The sequence below is a fragment of the Pongo abelii genome, chromosome 17 (genome assembly GCF_028885655.2).
Source record: "Pongo abelii isolate AG06213 chromosome 17, NHGRI_mPonAbe1-v2.0_pri, whole genome shotgun sequence".
Classification (NCBI taxonomy): domain Eukaryota; kingdom Metazoa; phylum Chordata; class Mammalia; order Primates; family Hominidae; genus Pongo; species Pongo abelii.
In genome coordinates this window covers 40,361,699-40,379,295 of record NC_072002.2, presented here as the reverse complement: position 1 = coordinate 40,379,295, position 17,597 = coordinate 40,361,699, and the positions used below count along the sequence as shown (strand labels likewise).

The 17,597-nt window shown below is 37.9% G+C and overlaps 1 pseudogene; it reads right to left on the bottom strand.

Annotated features, from left to right (window-relative positions):
• Positions 1–15,043: 15,043 nt before the first annotated feature.
• Positions 15,044–15,410, bottom strand: LOC100449941 (small ribosomal subunit protein eS24-like; annotated as a pseudogene).
• Positions 15,411–17,597: the final 2,187 nt, after the last annotated feature.

Here is a 17,597-nt window from a genome sequence, read left to right as displayed (position 1 = left end):
CAAATGGGAGAATTGGCCAGTATAAAGGGGCTACAGTCTCCATGGAAGTCTGAAACCCAGCAGGGCAGTCATTAAATCTTAAAGCTCTGAAATAATCTCCTTTGACTCCATGTCTGACATGCAAGGCATGCTGATACAAGGGGTGGGCTCCCAAGGCCTTGGGCAGCTCCACAAACCTAGGTGACAGAGCAAGACTCCGTCTCAAACAAAACAAAACAACATTAAAGAGCAAAGAAACTTCGAAAGTAAAATGATGAAAAAGATACATCATGCAAACACTAAACAAAGAAAGCTAGTATAACAAAGTAGACGTTGGATCAAGATGCATAGCCAGAGAAACTTGAAGGACATTTTGTAATGATAAAAGGTTTAGTTTACTGGGATACCTAACAATTCCTAATTTGTACCTAGTACCAATCATTGTTGTAGGAGATTTTAACAAAGTGTTTTTTTTTTGGTAATTGATAAAATAAGCAGACAAAAAATTAAAACCATATAGCATATTTAAACAACCCAACTAATAAACTTGGCATGCTCTTTCACTTGTGTCTATCTCTCTGTCTCACACACATACCCCAAACAACTGTGGACTAAACATACATTTTGAGCAAATGTGGAACATTTACAAAAATTGGATATATGGTAGACCATGAGGCAAGTTTTGCAAATTGTAAAGCATTAAATGCATATAGAATTTTTGCATCCCTTCCCCTAGTACAGTTAAGCCAGGAATCAGTTACCGGCACCATAACTAGAAATTGTTTCATAACATTTATTTTTGAGACAGGGTCTTACTCTGCCACCCAGGCTGGAGTGCAGTGGTACAGTCAGATCTCACCATAGCCTCGAACTCTTGGGCATAAGTGATCCTCCCACCTCAGCCTCCCAAGTAGCTGGGACCACAGGCACATGCCACCATGCCCAGTTAGTTGAAAAAAATGCTCATGGGCCCAAGCAATCCTTCTGTCTTGGCCTCCCAAAGTGATTATAGGCATGAGTCACCATGCCCAGCCCACAACAGTTTCAATATGTATTTGAAAATTTTTTAATGTATTTTGAAATAACCAAGGGTCAAAGAAGAATTCACAATGGAAATTAGAAAATATTTTGAACTGGATCATAACAAAAATATAATGTATTAAAACTTGTGTGATGCAGCCAAAGCAATGATCAGGAAGAAAATGATAGCATTAAGTGCACACATTAGAAAAGAAGAAAAACTAAAAATCAATTACCTCAGTATTAATTTGAAGATGTTATATTAAACAATAAGATACTTGAGATTCAGGAAAATGTCAAAACCCATTTCAAGGAAGCTAAGAACCACAATAAAATGATGCAAGTGCTCGTAGATGAAATAGTTATTATAAAAAAGAACAAAACTGATTTGATAGAGCTGAAAAACAAACTATAAAAATTGCATAATGTAATTGTAAGTACTAACAGCAGAATAGACCAAGCTGAAAAAAGAATCTCCGAGCTCAAAGACTGGCTCTCTGAAATAATTCAGTCAGTTAAAAATAAAGGAAAAAGAGTAAAAGAGAATGAACAAAACCTCCAAGAAATACATGTTTATGTAATGAGACCAACTCAATGACTGATTGGCATCCCTGAAAGAGATGAGGAGAAAGCAAACTTGCTTGCAGCTTGGAAAACATATATTAGGATTTCATTTATGAAAACTCCCCCAGCCTTTCTAGAGAGGCCAGGATTCAAATCCAGGAAGTGAAGAGAACCCCCATGAGTTATTACACAAGAAGACCATTCCCAAGACACATGATCATCAGATTCTCCAAGACTGAAATACAAGAAAAAAATGTTAAAGGCAGCTAAAGAGAAGGAGCAAGTTACTTACAAAGGGAACCCCATCAGGCTAACAGTGGACCTTTCACCAGAAACACCACACCACAAGCCAGAAGAGATTAGTGGCCTATATTCAAAATTCTTAAAAACAAAACAAAACAAAAAAACCAATAATTTTGTATCCAGCCAAACTATGCTTCATACGTGAAGGAGAAATAAGATCCTTTTCATTCAAGTAGATGCTGAGGGAACTTGTTACCACCAGACCTGCCTTACAAGAGGTCCTGAAAGGAGCACCAAATATTGGAAGGAATGACCATTACCAGCCACTACAAAAATACACTTAAGTACACAGACCAATGACACTATAATGCACAAACAAGTCTATATAATAACCAGTTAACAACACAAGTGCCTTTTAATTGGGGCCTTTAGCCCATTTATATTCATGATTAGTATTGATGTGCACAGATTGAGCCTGAAGATTGATCCTGTGGGCAGATTGCTTGAGCTTAGGAGTTCAAGACCAGTCTGGGCAACATGGTGAAACACCATCCCTACAAAAAAAATAGAAAAATTAAGCTGGGCATTGTGGCATGTGCCTGTGGTCCCAGCTATTTGGGGGGCTGAGGTAGGAGCCTGGGAAGTCGAGGCTGCAGTGAGCCGAGATCTTACCACTGCATTCCAGCCTGGGTGACAGAGCAAGACCCTCTCTCAAAAACAAACAGACAAACAACAAAAAAGGAAGACCCAATGGTATACTCTCTGCAAGAGACCTGTCTCACACACAATGATATCCCATTGGCTCAAAATAAAGGGATGGAGAAAAACTACCAAGCAAATGGAAATCATAAAAAAAGCAGGAGTTGCGACCGTAGTTTCAGACAAAATAGACTTTAAACCAAGCATATCAAAGAAGACTAAGAAAGACATTACATAATGGTAAAGCGTTCAATTCAACAAGAAGACCTAACTATCCTAAATATATATGCACCCAACACAGGAGTGACCAGATTCATAAAGCAAGTTCTTGGATACCTACAAAGAGACTTAGATTCCCACACAAAAATGTTGGGAGATGTCAACACCCCACTGACAGTATTAGATCATTGAGTCAGAAAATTAAGAAAGATATTGAGGACCTGAAGTGAACACTTGACGAAATTGACCTAATAGACAGCTATAGAACTCTCCACCCCAAAACAACAGAATATACATTCTTCTCATTGCCACATAGGACATATTCTAAAATTGGCCACACAAGTGTACGTAAAATAATACTCAGCAAATTCAAAAAAACTGAAATCATCCCAACCACACTCTTGGACGACAGCACAATAAAAATAGAAATTAATACTTAGAAAATGACTCAAAACCATACAATTATATGGAAATTAAACAACCTCCTCCTGAGTGAGTTTTGGCTGAACAATTAAGGTGTAAATCAAGACATTCTTTGAAACTAATGAGAACAAAGATAAAGCATATCAGAATCTCTTGGACACAGCTAAGTCAGTGTTAAGAGAGAAGTTTATAGCACTAAACGCCCACATCAAATGGTTAGAAAGATCTCAAATTGACAACCTAACCTCACAACTAGAAGAACTAGAGAAGCAAGAGCAAACCAATGCCAAAGCTTGCAGAATATAAGAAATCACCAAAGTCAGAGCTGAACTGAAGCAAATTGATATAGGAAAAACCATAGAAAAGATCAATGAATCCAGGAATTGGCTGTTTGAAAAAATTAGTAAGATCAATAGACTGCTGGGTAGACTGATAAAGAAAACAAGAGGGAAGATCCAAATAAACACAATTGGAAATGATAAAGGGGACATTACCATTCATCCTACAGAAATACAAAAAGCATCAGACACTACTATGAACACCTCTAAACACACAAACTAGAAAACTTAGAAGAAATGGATAAAGTCCTGGACACATACAATCTTCCAAGAATGGACCAGTAAAAAATTGAATCCCTGAACAGATCAATAACAAGTTCCAAAATTGAATCAGTAATAAAAAGCCTATCAACAATAAAAAAAAAAAGCCCAAGATCAGAAGGTTTCACAGCCAAATTCTACCTAATGTATAATGAAGAGCTGGTGCCTTTACTACTGAAACTATTCCAAAAAATTGAGGAGGAAGGACTCCTCCCCAACTCACCGTATGAAGCCAGCATTATCCTGAATACTAAAACCTGGCATGGACATGACAAAACAAAACAAAACAAAACAAACTTCAGGCAAATATCCTTGATGAAAATTCATGCAAATATCCTTAACAGAATACTAGCAAACCAAATCCAACAACACATCAAAAAGCTAATCCACCACAATGAATTAGGCTTAATCCCTGGGATGCAAGGTTGGTTCAACATATGCAAACTGATAAATTTGATGAACCACAGAAAAAGAATTAAAAACAGTCCAGGCATAGTGGCTCATGCCTGTAATCCCAGCACTTTGGGAGGCTGAGGCGGATGGATTACCTAAGGTCAGGAGTTCGAGACCAGCCTGGCCAACATGGTGAAATCCCGTCTTTTCTAAAAATACAAAAAATTAGCTGGGTATGGTGGCAGACACCTGTAATCCCAGCTCTCAGGAGGCTGAGGCAGGAGAATTGCTTGAACCTGGGAGGTGGAGTTTGCAGTGAGCTGAGATGGTGCCATTGCACTCCAGCCTGGGCAACAAGAGTGAAACTCCGTCTCAAAAAATAAAATAAAATAAAAATAAAAAAGAATTAAAAACAAATCATGATTAATCGATGCAGAAAAGGCTTTCTATAAAATTCATTATTCCTCTATGTCAAAAATCCTCAATAAGGTAGGTAGTAAAGGAACATACTTAAAAACAATAGCCATCTTGAGAAATCCACAGTGAACTGAATGGGCAAAAGCTGGAAATATTTCCCCCTGAAAACCAGCAAAAGGCAAGGATGCCCTCTTTTACCACTCCTGTTCAACATAGTATTGGAAGTCCTGGCCAGTGCAATCAGATAAGAGAAAGAAATAATAGGCATCCAAATAGGAAGAGAGGAAGTCAGAATACTCTTGTTTGTAGATGACATGATTTTTTTTTTTTCTTTTTGTGATGGAGTCTCACTCTGTTGCCCAGGTCAGAATGCAGTGGCGCGATCTCGGCTCACTGCAACCTCTGGTTTCAAGCGATTCTCCTACCTCAGCTTCCTGAGTAGCTGGGACTACAGGTGTACACCACCATGCCCAGCTAATTTTTCTGTTTTTAGTATATTTGGGGTTTCACTATGTTGGCCAGACTGGTCCTGAACTCCTGACCTCGTGATCCACCCACCTCGGCCTCCCTAAGTGCTGGGATTACAGGTGTGAGCTACCACACCTGGCCACATGATTCTATATCTAGAAAACCCCATATTCTCTGCCCAAAAGCTACTCGATCTGATAAACTTCAGCAAAGTTTCAGGATACAAAATCAACATAGAAAAATTAGTAGCATTCCTCCCAACAACATCCCAGCTCACAGCCAGATCAGAAATGTAATCCCAGTTACAATTGCCACAAACAGAATAAAATACCTAGGAATACAGCTAACCAGGGAGGTAAAAGATCTCTATAATGAGAATTAAAAAACACTACTGAAATCAGAAATGACACAAACAAATGGAAAAACATTTTGTGATTATGGATTAGAAGAATCAATATTGTGAAAATGGCCATATTGCCAAAGCAATTTAGAGGATTCAGTGCTATTTCTTTCAAACTACCAGTGACATTCTTCACAGAATTAGAAAACAGATGGTGGCTCACACCTGTAATTCCAGCACTTTGGGAGGCCAAGGCCAGTGGGTTACTTGAGCTCAGGAGTTGGAGAGCCTACCTGGGCAACATGGTGAAACCCTGTTTCTAAAAAAAAAAAAAACCCACTATTTAAAAATTCAGATGGAACCAAAAAAGAACTCAAATAGCTAAGCCAATTGTAAGCAACAAGAGCAAAGCTAGAGTTATCACATTATACAACTTCAAACTATACTAAAGGGCCACAGTAACCAAAACAGCATGGTAGTGGTACAAAAACAGACACATAAACCAATGGGACAGAATAGAGAGCTCAGAAGTAATGTCACACACATACAACAATTTGGTCTTTGACAAAGCTGACAAAAACAAACAATGGGGAGAAAAAGAGTCCCTAGTCAATAAATGTTGCTGGGATAAGGCTAGCCATATGGAGAAAATTGAAACTGGCCGTCTTATCTTACACCACATACAAATATCAACTCAAAATGGATTAAAGACTTAAATGTAAACCTAAAACTTTAAAAATTCTGGCAGATAACCTAGAAAATACCATTCTGGACATAGGAATGGGGCAAAGATTTCATGATGAAGATGCCAAAAGCAATTGCAACAAAAACAAAGATTGACAATTAGGATCTAATTAAACTAAAGAGCTTCTTCACATGGAAAGAAACTATCAACAGTGTAAACAGACAAGCTACAGAATGAGAGAAAATGTTTGCAAACTATGCATCCAATGAAGGACTAAGATCCAACATCTGTAAGGAACTTAAACAAATTTACAAGAAAACAACAAACAACCCCATTAACAAGTAGGCAAAGGGCATGAACAGACACTTTTCAAAGGAAGAGATACATGTGGCCAACAAGTGTATGAAAAATGCCCCAAATCACTAATTATTAGATAAATGCAAATCAAAACTGCAATGAGATACCATCTCACAACAACCAGAATGGCTGTTGTGAAAAAGTAAAAAATAAGAGGTACTGGCAAGTTGGTGGAGAAAAGGGAATGCTTATACACTGTTGTGGGGGTGTAAATTGGTTCAGCCATTGTGGAAAGCAGTATGGCAATTCCTCAAAGAACTTCAAACAGAACTGTCATTCAACCCAGCAATCCCATTATTGATTGTATACCCAATGGAATCTAAATTATTCTATCAGAAGGACACATGCAGATGTATATTCATTGTAGCACATCTTTTACAATAGCAAAGACATGGAAATGCTCATTAATGATAAATGCTCATTAGTGATAGACTGGATAAAGAAAATGTGGTACATGTAGACCATGGAATACTATGTAGCCATAAAAAAGAATGAGATTATGTCCTTGGCAGTAATGTGGATGGAGCTGGAGGCCATTATCCTGAGCAATGTAACACAGGAATAGAAAATCAAATACCACATGTTCTCACTTATTAGTGGGAGCTATACAATGAGAACACGTGGATACTAGGATGGGAACAACAGACACTGGGGCCTACCAGAGTATGAAAAGTGGGAGGAGGGAGACGGAATAGAAAGAAAAAATACCTATTGGGTACTATGTTTATTACCCAGGTGATGAAATTATTTGCACACCAAACCACCATGATACACAGTTTACCTACGTATCAAACCTGCACATGTACCTAAACAAAAGTTAAAAAAAAAAAAAAAAAGGAAGATACATTTGAAAGGACAAAAAACAAACTAAAAAACAAAAACCTCCCCAAACCCAGGATATTAAACCCAAGAAAAGTGGAAGAAATGAAATAATAAACATAAGGATCGGCTGGGCGTGGTGGCTCATGCCTGTAATCCCAGCACTTTGGGAGGCTGAGGTGGATGGATCACCTGAGGTCAGGAGTTCAAGACCAGCCTGGCCAGCATTGTGAAACTCTGTCTCTACTAAAAATACAAAAATTAGTTGAGTATGGGTGTGGCTGCACGTGTAATCCCAGCTACTCGGGAGGCTGAGGTAGGAGAATGGCTTGAACCTGGGCGGTGGATGTTGCAGTGAGCCAAGATCACGCCGTTGCACTCCAGCCTGGGTGACAATTTTATGGCTGACTACTACTTGATTGTTTATACACGCCACACATTTTTTGAGACTCTGTCTCAAAAAAACAAACAAATAAAAGATAAGGGTAGATAAAATGAAATAAAAAGTATACAATAGAGAATGAGAAGAAAGCCGAAGTTTGGATTGTTGAAGTCTAGTCTTGAACTCCTGGGCTCAAGCCATCTGCCCACATCGGCCTCCCAAAATGCTGGAATTACAGGCATGAGCCACCATACCTGGCCAATTTTAGCTCTTAAGTATAGGTCTTTGTTTATATTTACATATGGTATTAGGTAAAAGTCACCTTCGTTCTTGTGTAGATGGGTATTCAGTTGCCCAGGATCATTTCTTGACAAGACTATTCTTTCTCAATGGAATTATGTACAAGTGGTAGCTTTTTAAAAGGTGTATTCTGGTATGTAATCTGAAACCTTATCAGTGATTTTTTTTGTGTGTATTCTGTTACATTAAAGTTCATTGGTCTGTTTTGTACTTGGAATAGAGTTGTATTCATCTTTGTTTTTATTTTCTGAAGTTGTTCAGATGATTTTAGGTCCCTTAACAGCTGCCAAATAACTCATAATAAGTTTGTTAATTTTTACAAAATAAAGCTTGCCCTCTATCTCTACTATCTGACACGTGAGAACACAGCAAAAAGATGGCCATCTGTGAACCAGGAAGAGGGCTCTCTCCAGAATTCCATCATGCTGGATCTCAAAACTTCCAGCCTTCAGATTGTGAGAAATAAATTTCTAGTGTTTAAACTATATAGTCTATGGTATTCTGTTATAGTAACCTGAACTGAGAGAGAAATTTTCTACTGTGCCATTTAACCCTCTGTTGTTTCTTTTATATATTTTAAAAAGTCATTTTCTTTATGATTTCCTTGGGAATAACAAATAACCTCTTAATTTACAAGAACCTAGTTTGGCTTACTACCAACTAAGTTTCAAAGCACACCTGTGTGTGCTCCAGTGTAGCTTGTCTTTCTCCACTTCTTTGTACTCTTTTTGTCGTACACATTACATCATTATATTTTATCAGCCCATCAGCATAGCTTTATAATTATTGCTTCATGTAGTTGTCTTTTGATATGAGAAGAGGAGAGAGTTACAAACAAAAATATATTTATACTGCCTCTTATATTTATCTATGTAGTTATCTTTGCCAGTACTCTTTATTTCTTTGTATAGATTCAAGTTACTTTCTAGTATCATTTTAGTTTAGCGTGAAGGATTCCCTTTAGTATTTCTTGCATGACAGGTCTGCTAGTGATAAATCCTCACAGTTTTTTTTATATGGAAATATCTTAATTTCTCCCTTTTTTTGAAGGATAGTTTGCTGTGTATCAAATTCTTTGTTAACATTTTTTCTTTTTTTTGAGAAATATTGATTTTGATTAAACATAATTTAAACTCTAGGCATCCACCATCTTTAAGCCTAACATTAGCAAAATTGTTGATATAAGGCACAGTTTTTTCCCCATACTTGTTACCTGCCTCTAGCTTTTTTAAAAAAAAGTTTATGGAAATCTTAAAGATAAAAATAGAAGTCCGAGGCTGGGTGCAGTGGCTCATACCTGTAATTCCAGCACTTTGCAAGTCTGAGGTGGTAGAATCACTTGAGGCCAGGAGTTCAAGAGCAGTTTGGACAACGTAGTGAGGCCTCATCTCTATTTTATTTAAAAAAAAAAAAGAAGATCAAGATTTTAAAATGTGTTTTAAAACTCCTACAAAACTTGTCAAAGTTGTTCCTTATTTTACAAAATAGCAACCAGTAAGGACAATAAAGGATATTAAAAACCATTACAACGGCATTTAAAACATGCAGTTTGTTTGATGTTTACCTTAAAAACATAAGTTGTTTTAAATAAAAAAGGAATTTAAAAACTCTAGAAAGAGGCTTCACATTTTATGGAGTTTTTCTTCTGCCATCTTTTAGTTGATGGTAAAGAATGAGGAATTTGCTTCTGCTCCTACCGTCACTGTTTCTCAGTTTATAAAAGGGATTTTTTTGCTTCTAATCTGTCTGGGGACATCTGGCTGGGTAGGGAGTCATAGGAGGTGGGTTGTATCATTTGGAGGAGGGGCCTTGCTTAAATTTTCTTTACTCCCCTCACATGAGGAGATGGGGGAAGATATTGAGAACCTGTACTTGTCTATATAATGTATGAGAGTTTATAACATCATTTCTTGATATCCCCTGAGGATTCTACTGCAGTCACTGGGAGGGATTTAGTTAAGTGTGGTCCTTAAGTGTTAGTAATATTAGCCCTGACTATAATGATGAGATCATCCCTATATCATCATCATTGTGGAAAATACTCTAAAAGAACCCTGGCAGCAGACTCTAGCCCTTAATTGAGGCAAGAGAAATGTGTTTAGTAAATGTAAGTGTTACCAGTGGAGGGTCTTGACTATGAGTCATCCAGGTTCTTGGTGTGTTGGACAAAGAATTGGACAAAATACCAAACAGAGCAATGGGAGACGAAAGCATAGATTTATTGAAGTCAAAGTACGCTCCATATGTACTGTTCAAGCCTGGGAGCAGGCTTGAACAAGCCAAGAGCCCCAGTTGCAAATCTTCTGGGGTTTAAGTACCCGTTAGAGATTTGCTATTTTTTTACTAAGTAATGAAGACTTGGCCCATGACCAGTCGGACTCTGAAGTGAAGTTATACCTTACACAAATGAAAACTTGGCCCTCAACCAATCTGAGGCTGATGTGAAGGCTTGGCCCCTGACCAGTCAGAGACTGAAGTGAAGTTATGCCCTCTGCAGATGAAGACTTGGCCTGCGACCAATTGGAGGCTGAAGTGAAGGCTTCCTGTCTCTAGACCCTATTCTCCTGCCTCACAAGAACATTTTGTGTGTGTGTGTGTGTGTGTGTGGCACACACACATACATGTCATGTACATACATTATATACATTATATATATACATATATATACACATTATATATATACATATATATATATATGTATATATATATGATTCCCTCTTATGCTAGTGCTAGAAGAAGCATCCTAGGTCCTTAAAATGTCCCTTATCTACATGTCTGCCTACAACTGCATGCTCCTATAAACATGGAATAGCAGACATTTTGAAAGCTAAAGTTTTGGAATAACTGTCCTGGGTGATCTTTCAGCATTAACCCAAATATTGGAAAGCTGTTGGCAGTTTTGTTCTGTCCCCTGAGATTTCTGATGAGAAGTCAGGTGTTAATCTTATTAAGAATCCTGGCTTATTAAGAATACGGTGGCTCACGCCTGTAATCCCAGCACTTTGGGAGGCCCAGGCGGGTGGATCAGGAGGTCAGGAGATCAAGACCATCCTGGCTAACATGGTGAAACCCCGTCTTTACTAAAAATACAAAAGAAAATTAGCCGAGCATGCTGGCGGGCACCTGTAGTCCCAGCTACTCGAGGCTGAGGCAGGAGAATGGCGTGAACCCAGGAGGCAGAGCTTGCAGTGAGCCGAGATCGCACCACTGCACTCCAGCCTGGATGACAGAGCGAGACTCCATCTCAAAAAAAATATATATATATATTTTATATGTAATGAGCTCTTTTCTTGCTTTCAAGGCTATTTCTTTGTCTTTCAACAGTTTGACCATGTTTAGGCATGGATCTCTTTTGGGTTTATTTTACTTGGAATTTGTTGCACTTCTTGAATACACAGTTTAATTTTTAAAAATCAAATTTAGAAATTATGGGAATTATTTGTTCAAATAATCTTTCTTTTTCTCTTTTTTCTTCTGGAACTCCCATAATGTGTATACTGGTGGGCTTGATGGTGTCCTGCAAGTCTCTAATGTTCTAAATACGGTTAATTTTTAAAAATTGATACATAATGATTGCCCATATTTCTGGTTTACATATGGTATTTTGACACATGCATACGATGTATAATGATCAAATCTGGGTAAGTGGGATATCTATCACCTCAAGCATTTATCATTTCTTGTGTTGGGAACATTCCAAATCTCTTCTAGCTACTTTGAAATATACAATAAACTATTGTTAAATGTATTTACCCTACTATGTTGTAGAACATTAGAATGTATTCCTTCTCACTGTAATTTTGTACTCATTAGCCAACTTCTCTTCATTTTCCTCTATTTTCTTTTTTTAATTTTGTTTTGAGATGGAGTCTCGCTCTCTCCCCCCAGACTAGAGTGCAGTGGTGCGATCTCGGCTTACTGCAAGCTCTGCCTCCCGGGTTCACGCCGTTCTCCTGCCTCAGCCTCCTGAGTAGCTGGGACTACAGGTGCCCGCCACCATGCCCTGCTAATTTTTTGTATTTTTAGTAGAGACGGAATTTCATCATGTTAGCCAGGATGGTCTCGATCTCCTGACCTCGTGATCCACCCGCCTGGGTCTCCCAAAGTGCTGGGATTACAGGCGTGAGCCACCGCGCCTGGCCATTTTCCTCTCTTTTCTATGCTTCCTGGACCCTTGTAAGTGGCATTCTACTCTCTACCTCTATGAGATTAATTTTTGTTTGTTTGTTTAGCTCTTACATGTGAGTGAGAACAAGTGATACTTGTCTTTCTGTGCCTGGCTTATTTTATTTATTATAATGTCCTCCAATTCTATTCATGTTGTGTCAAAGGATAGGATTTCATTTTTTTATGGCTGAATACTGCTTGATTGTTTATACACACCACACTTTTTTTTATCCATTCATCCATTGATGAACACTTATGTTGATTTCATATCTCGACTATTGTGAATAGTGCTGCAATAAATGTGGGAGTGCAGATATCTCCTCAACATACTGATTTTCTTTCTTTTGGAAGTATACCCAGCAATAGGATTGGCAGATCAGATGGTAGTACTGTTTTTAGGTTTTTTTTGAGGAGCCGCCATACTTTTTTTCGTAATGGCTGTACTAATTTACATTTCTCTCAGCAGTGTGTAAGTTTCCTTTCTCCACATCTTTACCACAATTATCTTTTGTCTTTTGAAAATAGCCATTCTAACTGGGGTGAGATAATATCTCACTGTGATTCTGATTTACATTTCTTCAGTGATTAGTGGAGTTGATCAATTGCATGTATTCTTTTGAGAAATGCCTATCAGATCATTTGTTCATTTTAAAATTGAATTGTATTTGCTTTTTTGCTATTGAGTTCCTTATATATTCTGGTTATTAATCCCTTATCAGATGAATAGTTTGCAAATATTTTCTCCCATTCCTTAGGTTGACTCTTCACTCTTGATTGTTTTCTTTGCTGTGCAGAAGTTTTTTAGCTTGATATAATCCAATTTGTCTATTTTTGCTTTTGTTGCCTGTGTTTCAGGGGTCTTATCCAAAAAATCTTGGCCCGGACAGGCATGGTGGCTCATGCCTGTAATCCCACCCAGCACTTTGGAAGGCTGAGGTGGGTGGATCACGAGATCAGGAGTTTGAGACCAGCCTGGCCAACATGGTGAAACCCTGTCTCTACAAAAATTAGCTGGGCGTGGTGGTGCACGCACCAGTAATCCCAGGTACTTGGGAGGCTGAGGCAGGAGAATTGCTTGAACCTGGGAGGCGGAGGTTGCAGTGAGGTGAGATCATGCCACTGCAATGCAGCCTGGGCAACAGAGCAAGACTCTGTCTCAAAAAAAAAAAAAAAAAAAAAAATTTAAAAAAAAATCTTGCCCATATCAGTGTTCTGAAGCGTTCCCCAATGTTTTCTTCTAGTAGTTTCATGTCTTACATTTAACTCTTTAATCCATTTTGATTTGACTTTGTATATGGTGAGAGATTGGGGTCTAGTTTCATTTTGCATGTGGTTATCCCATTTTCCTAGCACCTTTTATTGAAGATAATGTCCTTTTCCCAATGTATGTTTTTGGCACCTTTGTTGAAAATGAGTTCACTGTAAATATGTGGATTTATTTCTGGCTTCTCTATTCTGTTCCATCGGTCTATGCATCTGTTTTTATGTTAGTACCATGTCTCTTTTTATGTTAGTACCATGTTGTTTTGGCTACTATAGCTTTGTATTAATAGTATATTTTGTATTAATAGTATTAATAATATATTTTGTATTAATAGTATATTTTGAAGTCAGATAGTGGGATGCCTCCTGCTTTGGTTTTCTTTCTTTGGTTTCTTTCTTTTGGTTTCTTTCTTTTGGTTTCTTTCTTTGGTTTTCTTTCTTTTCTTTCAAAGCTTAAGATTGCTTTGAGTATTAAGGATCTTTTTGTGGTTTCATACAGTTTTTTTTCTATTTCTGTAAAGAATGTCACTGGTATTTTAATGGGGATTGCATTGAATCTATAGATCATTTTGGGTAGTATGGACATTTTGACAATATTAATTCTTCTAATTCATTAGCATGGAATATCTTTTCATTTTTTGGTGTTTTCTTTAATTTCTTTCATCAGTGTTTTACAGTTTTCTTTGTAGACATTTTTTACTTCTTTGCTTAAATTTATTCTTGTATTTTGTTTTGTTTGGTAGCTATTGTGAATGGGATTGTTTTCTTGATTTCTTTTTCAGATTGTTCACTGCATATATAAATGCTGCTTTTTTGTATGTTGATTTTGTATCCTGCGACTTTATTGTATTCGATCTTATATGTTTCTAAATATAAAATCATGATTCTGCAAACAAGTATAATTTGACTTTTTCCTTTCCAATTTGGATGCCCTGTCTTTCTTTCTCTTGCGTAACTGCTCTGGCTAGGGTTTCCAGTACTCTGTTGAATAGGAGTAGTGAAAGTGGACATCCTTGTCTTTTTCCAGATTGTAGAGGAAAGGCTTTCAATTTTTCCCTGTTTAGTATGATGTTAGCTGCAGGTTGGTCATATATGGCCTTTATTGTTTTCAGGTATGTTTCTTCTATACCCAGTTTGTTGGTTTTTTTTTTTTTTCATGAAGGAAGGGATGTTGAATTTTATCACATGCTTTTTTAGTATTTATTGAAATGATAATATGGTTTTTGTCTTTGTTCTGTTAATGTGATATATCACCTTTATTGACTCATGTATGTTGAACCATACTTGCATCCCTGGCTAAATGAAGTTAACTTTTTCCTAATTATTTTTTCTGTTTCTCACACTATACAATCTCATTTGACATATCTGCAGTTTACTGATTTTTTTTTCTTCTAGATACAATCTCATTTGACATATCTGCAGTTTACTGATTTTTTTTTCTTCTAGTTCTAATCTGCTTTTGAGCCTTTCTCGTGAATTTTTTATTTCAGATTTTGTGCATTTCAATAATTTTTTTGTTTTTTGTGGTTTTTAATAATATTTATCTTAATATTTTTGGGGGTGAGAAACATTGTTTTCATATTTTTCTTTAATTCTTAAGTTTCTTTCAGTTTATTAATCCTTTTGTGAAAAATCTATGCAGTCAGCACAGATAAAGTCATTAGTCATTGCAGAATCCATACTCCTACTGTTACCCAATCTCTAGCTCACTTTTTGCTGGCACCATTGGCCTTTGCAGTCCACCTGACTTTCTTCCTTCTGTTCTTGCATTTCTTTTGGTGTTTTCTTAAGGTCTTTTTCTTCTCATACAGGCCATGTCTTGTAAGTCTATATTTGAGTTCATTTTTCTTTGCATAATCCAAGGAATTATAAAATCATGCCAAAGCCAGTTGTCTTGCCACCACTAAAATAGGTTCTGAATCCAAATTCAAAGATGACATCCAGTGTGGTATTGTACATTTTGGCTAGTTTCCCCCAAATTTCTGTCTTAGGTACTGTTGCTTTCCCAGGGTGAAGGACACTGATGCCCATTTGTTTCCTCTGAAGTAGTTGGTAGGTCATGAACTTCCTCATTGAAATAGTTTACTCTTTTGTTTGTGATGGCAGTCGATCCTTAGGCAGCCAGGAAGTAGGAGAAAAGTTTCTTTAATTCTTGAAACATCATTTTTTTTAGTTCTTTGAATATATTTACAATGGGTGATTTAAAGCCTTTGTATAGCAAGTCTAATATCTGGGCTTCCTCAGGGGCAGTTTCTATTGATTGCTTTTTCCCCTTGTTTACAAGCCACACTTTACTGATTTTTTTGCCTGACAATTTTTTTGTTGACAAGTGTACATTTTCATGGTACCATTAATATGGCAACTCGTAGTCTTCCCTTTCCATCATTTGTTGTTGCTCTTCTATTAGGACTTTGCTGTGATAATTATCTAAAGTCTATATGAAATTTCTACTTCATTAGCTAGTTATCAGGTAATGTGTGGGTCAAGACTTCTTTTTAAATGCCTTGAACCAATGTATCTCTCTCTCTTTGCCAGGGCTTTATGTATATGTTGGGGCATAATTTCAATTCTCCATCAGTTAAAAACTCTGCTTTCATTTTAACTTCCTGCTTTCTCAGATCCTCAGGGTCAAACAAAAATGAGAGATTAGGGCCTTTGCAGGTTGTACCTGGGTATGTGTGCAATTCTGAATATGCATGTGGCCTTTTACAGCTCCAAGAATATGACAGAGCTTTTCAAAGCAAGTCTCCTGTGTACATCTCATTTCCTTAATTTTCCTTTTCAGTTTTTTTTAACTTATTATTATTTTTTTGAGACAAGGTCTTGCTCTGTTGCTCAGGCTGGAGTGCAGTGGTGCAATCCTAGCTCACTGCAGCTTTGATCACCTGGGCTCAAGAAGCCTTAGGCTCCTGAGTAGCTGGGACTACAGGCACATGCCCCCATGCCCAGCTAATTTTATTTTTTATTTTTAGTAGAGATAAGGTCTCACTCTGTTGCCCAGGCTGGTCTTGAACTCCCGCGCTCAAGCAGTCATCCCACCTTGTCCTCCCGAAGTGCTGGGATTATAGGCGTGAGTCACCGCACCTGGCCTTTTTTTCAGTTTTTGGACCAGTCTCTTGTTTACTCCAAATGGGATCTCTGTCTCAGGCAGCTGCAATGTTAAGCAATTGCCACTGTATATTCTTAGGTCAAGTAAAGACATGTCCTATGAATCTAGTTTTGTCAGAGACCTGCCTGACAGGTCAACTAGTGACAGATCTCTGGGGATGCAGCTTTGCTGTTGCTAATTCCAAAACTGTTCTGCCCCCTCCAGTGACTGGTATACCGCTGATTTTTACAAGTACCATGGTTGTGAGTCTGCTGGTTTTCAAGTATGCCATGGAACTTGGGAGAGATGGATGAGTATAGGGCAAGTTAAAGAGTTACAAAGCTCACTATTCTTACTGAGATTCAGCCATTTTCTTAGATATACACTAGCCTTTGCAAGACTTTGGTTAATTTAGGATATCTGCAAAAGTTTATAAAGACCTTTTTTCCCCCATTTTCCTGTTGTTTTATGGAGGATTGGATTTACTGAGGCAAAGTTCTAACTTCACCATTTAGGAAGTGAGGCAGGAGAATAGGGTTTAGAAACAGGGAGTCTTCAGCCTCTGATTGGTCACAGGCCAAGTCTTCATTTGCAATAGGGTGTAACTTCACTTCAGCCTCTGATTGGTCAGAAGCTGAACCGTCACTTCAGCCTCTGATTGATCATGAGTCAAGTCTTCATTTACATAGGGTGTAACCTATAGGAAACCTCTAAAGGGTATTTAAACCCCAGAAGATTTGCAACCAGGGCTCTTAAGCTGCTTGCCCAAGCCTGCTCCCACTCTGTAGAGTGTATTTTCACTTCAATAAATCTGTGCTTTTGTTGTTTCATTCTTTCATTGCTTTGTTTGTGCATTTTGTTCAATTCTTTGTTCAACATGACAAGAACCTGGACAACTCCTAGTCAAGACCCTCCACCAGTATCAGAAGTGCTTCTCCCAATGTCTGTCTGTTTTTTTTTTGAGACGGAGCCTCGCTCTGTCACCCAGGTTGGACTGCAGTGGTGTGATCTCTGCTCACTGCAACCTCTGCCTCCCAGGTTCAAGCTATTCTCCTGCCTCAGCCTCCCGAGTAGCTGGGACTATAGGCGCATGCCACCACACGTGGCTAATTTTTTGTATTTTTAGTAGAGATGGGGTTTCACCGTGTTGGCCAGGATGGTCTCATCCCTGG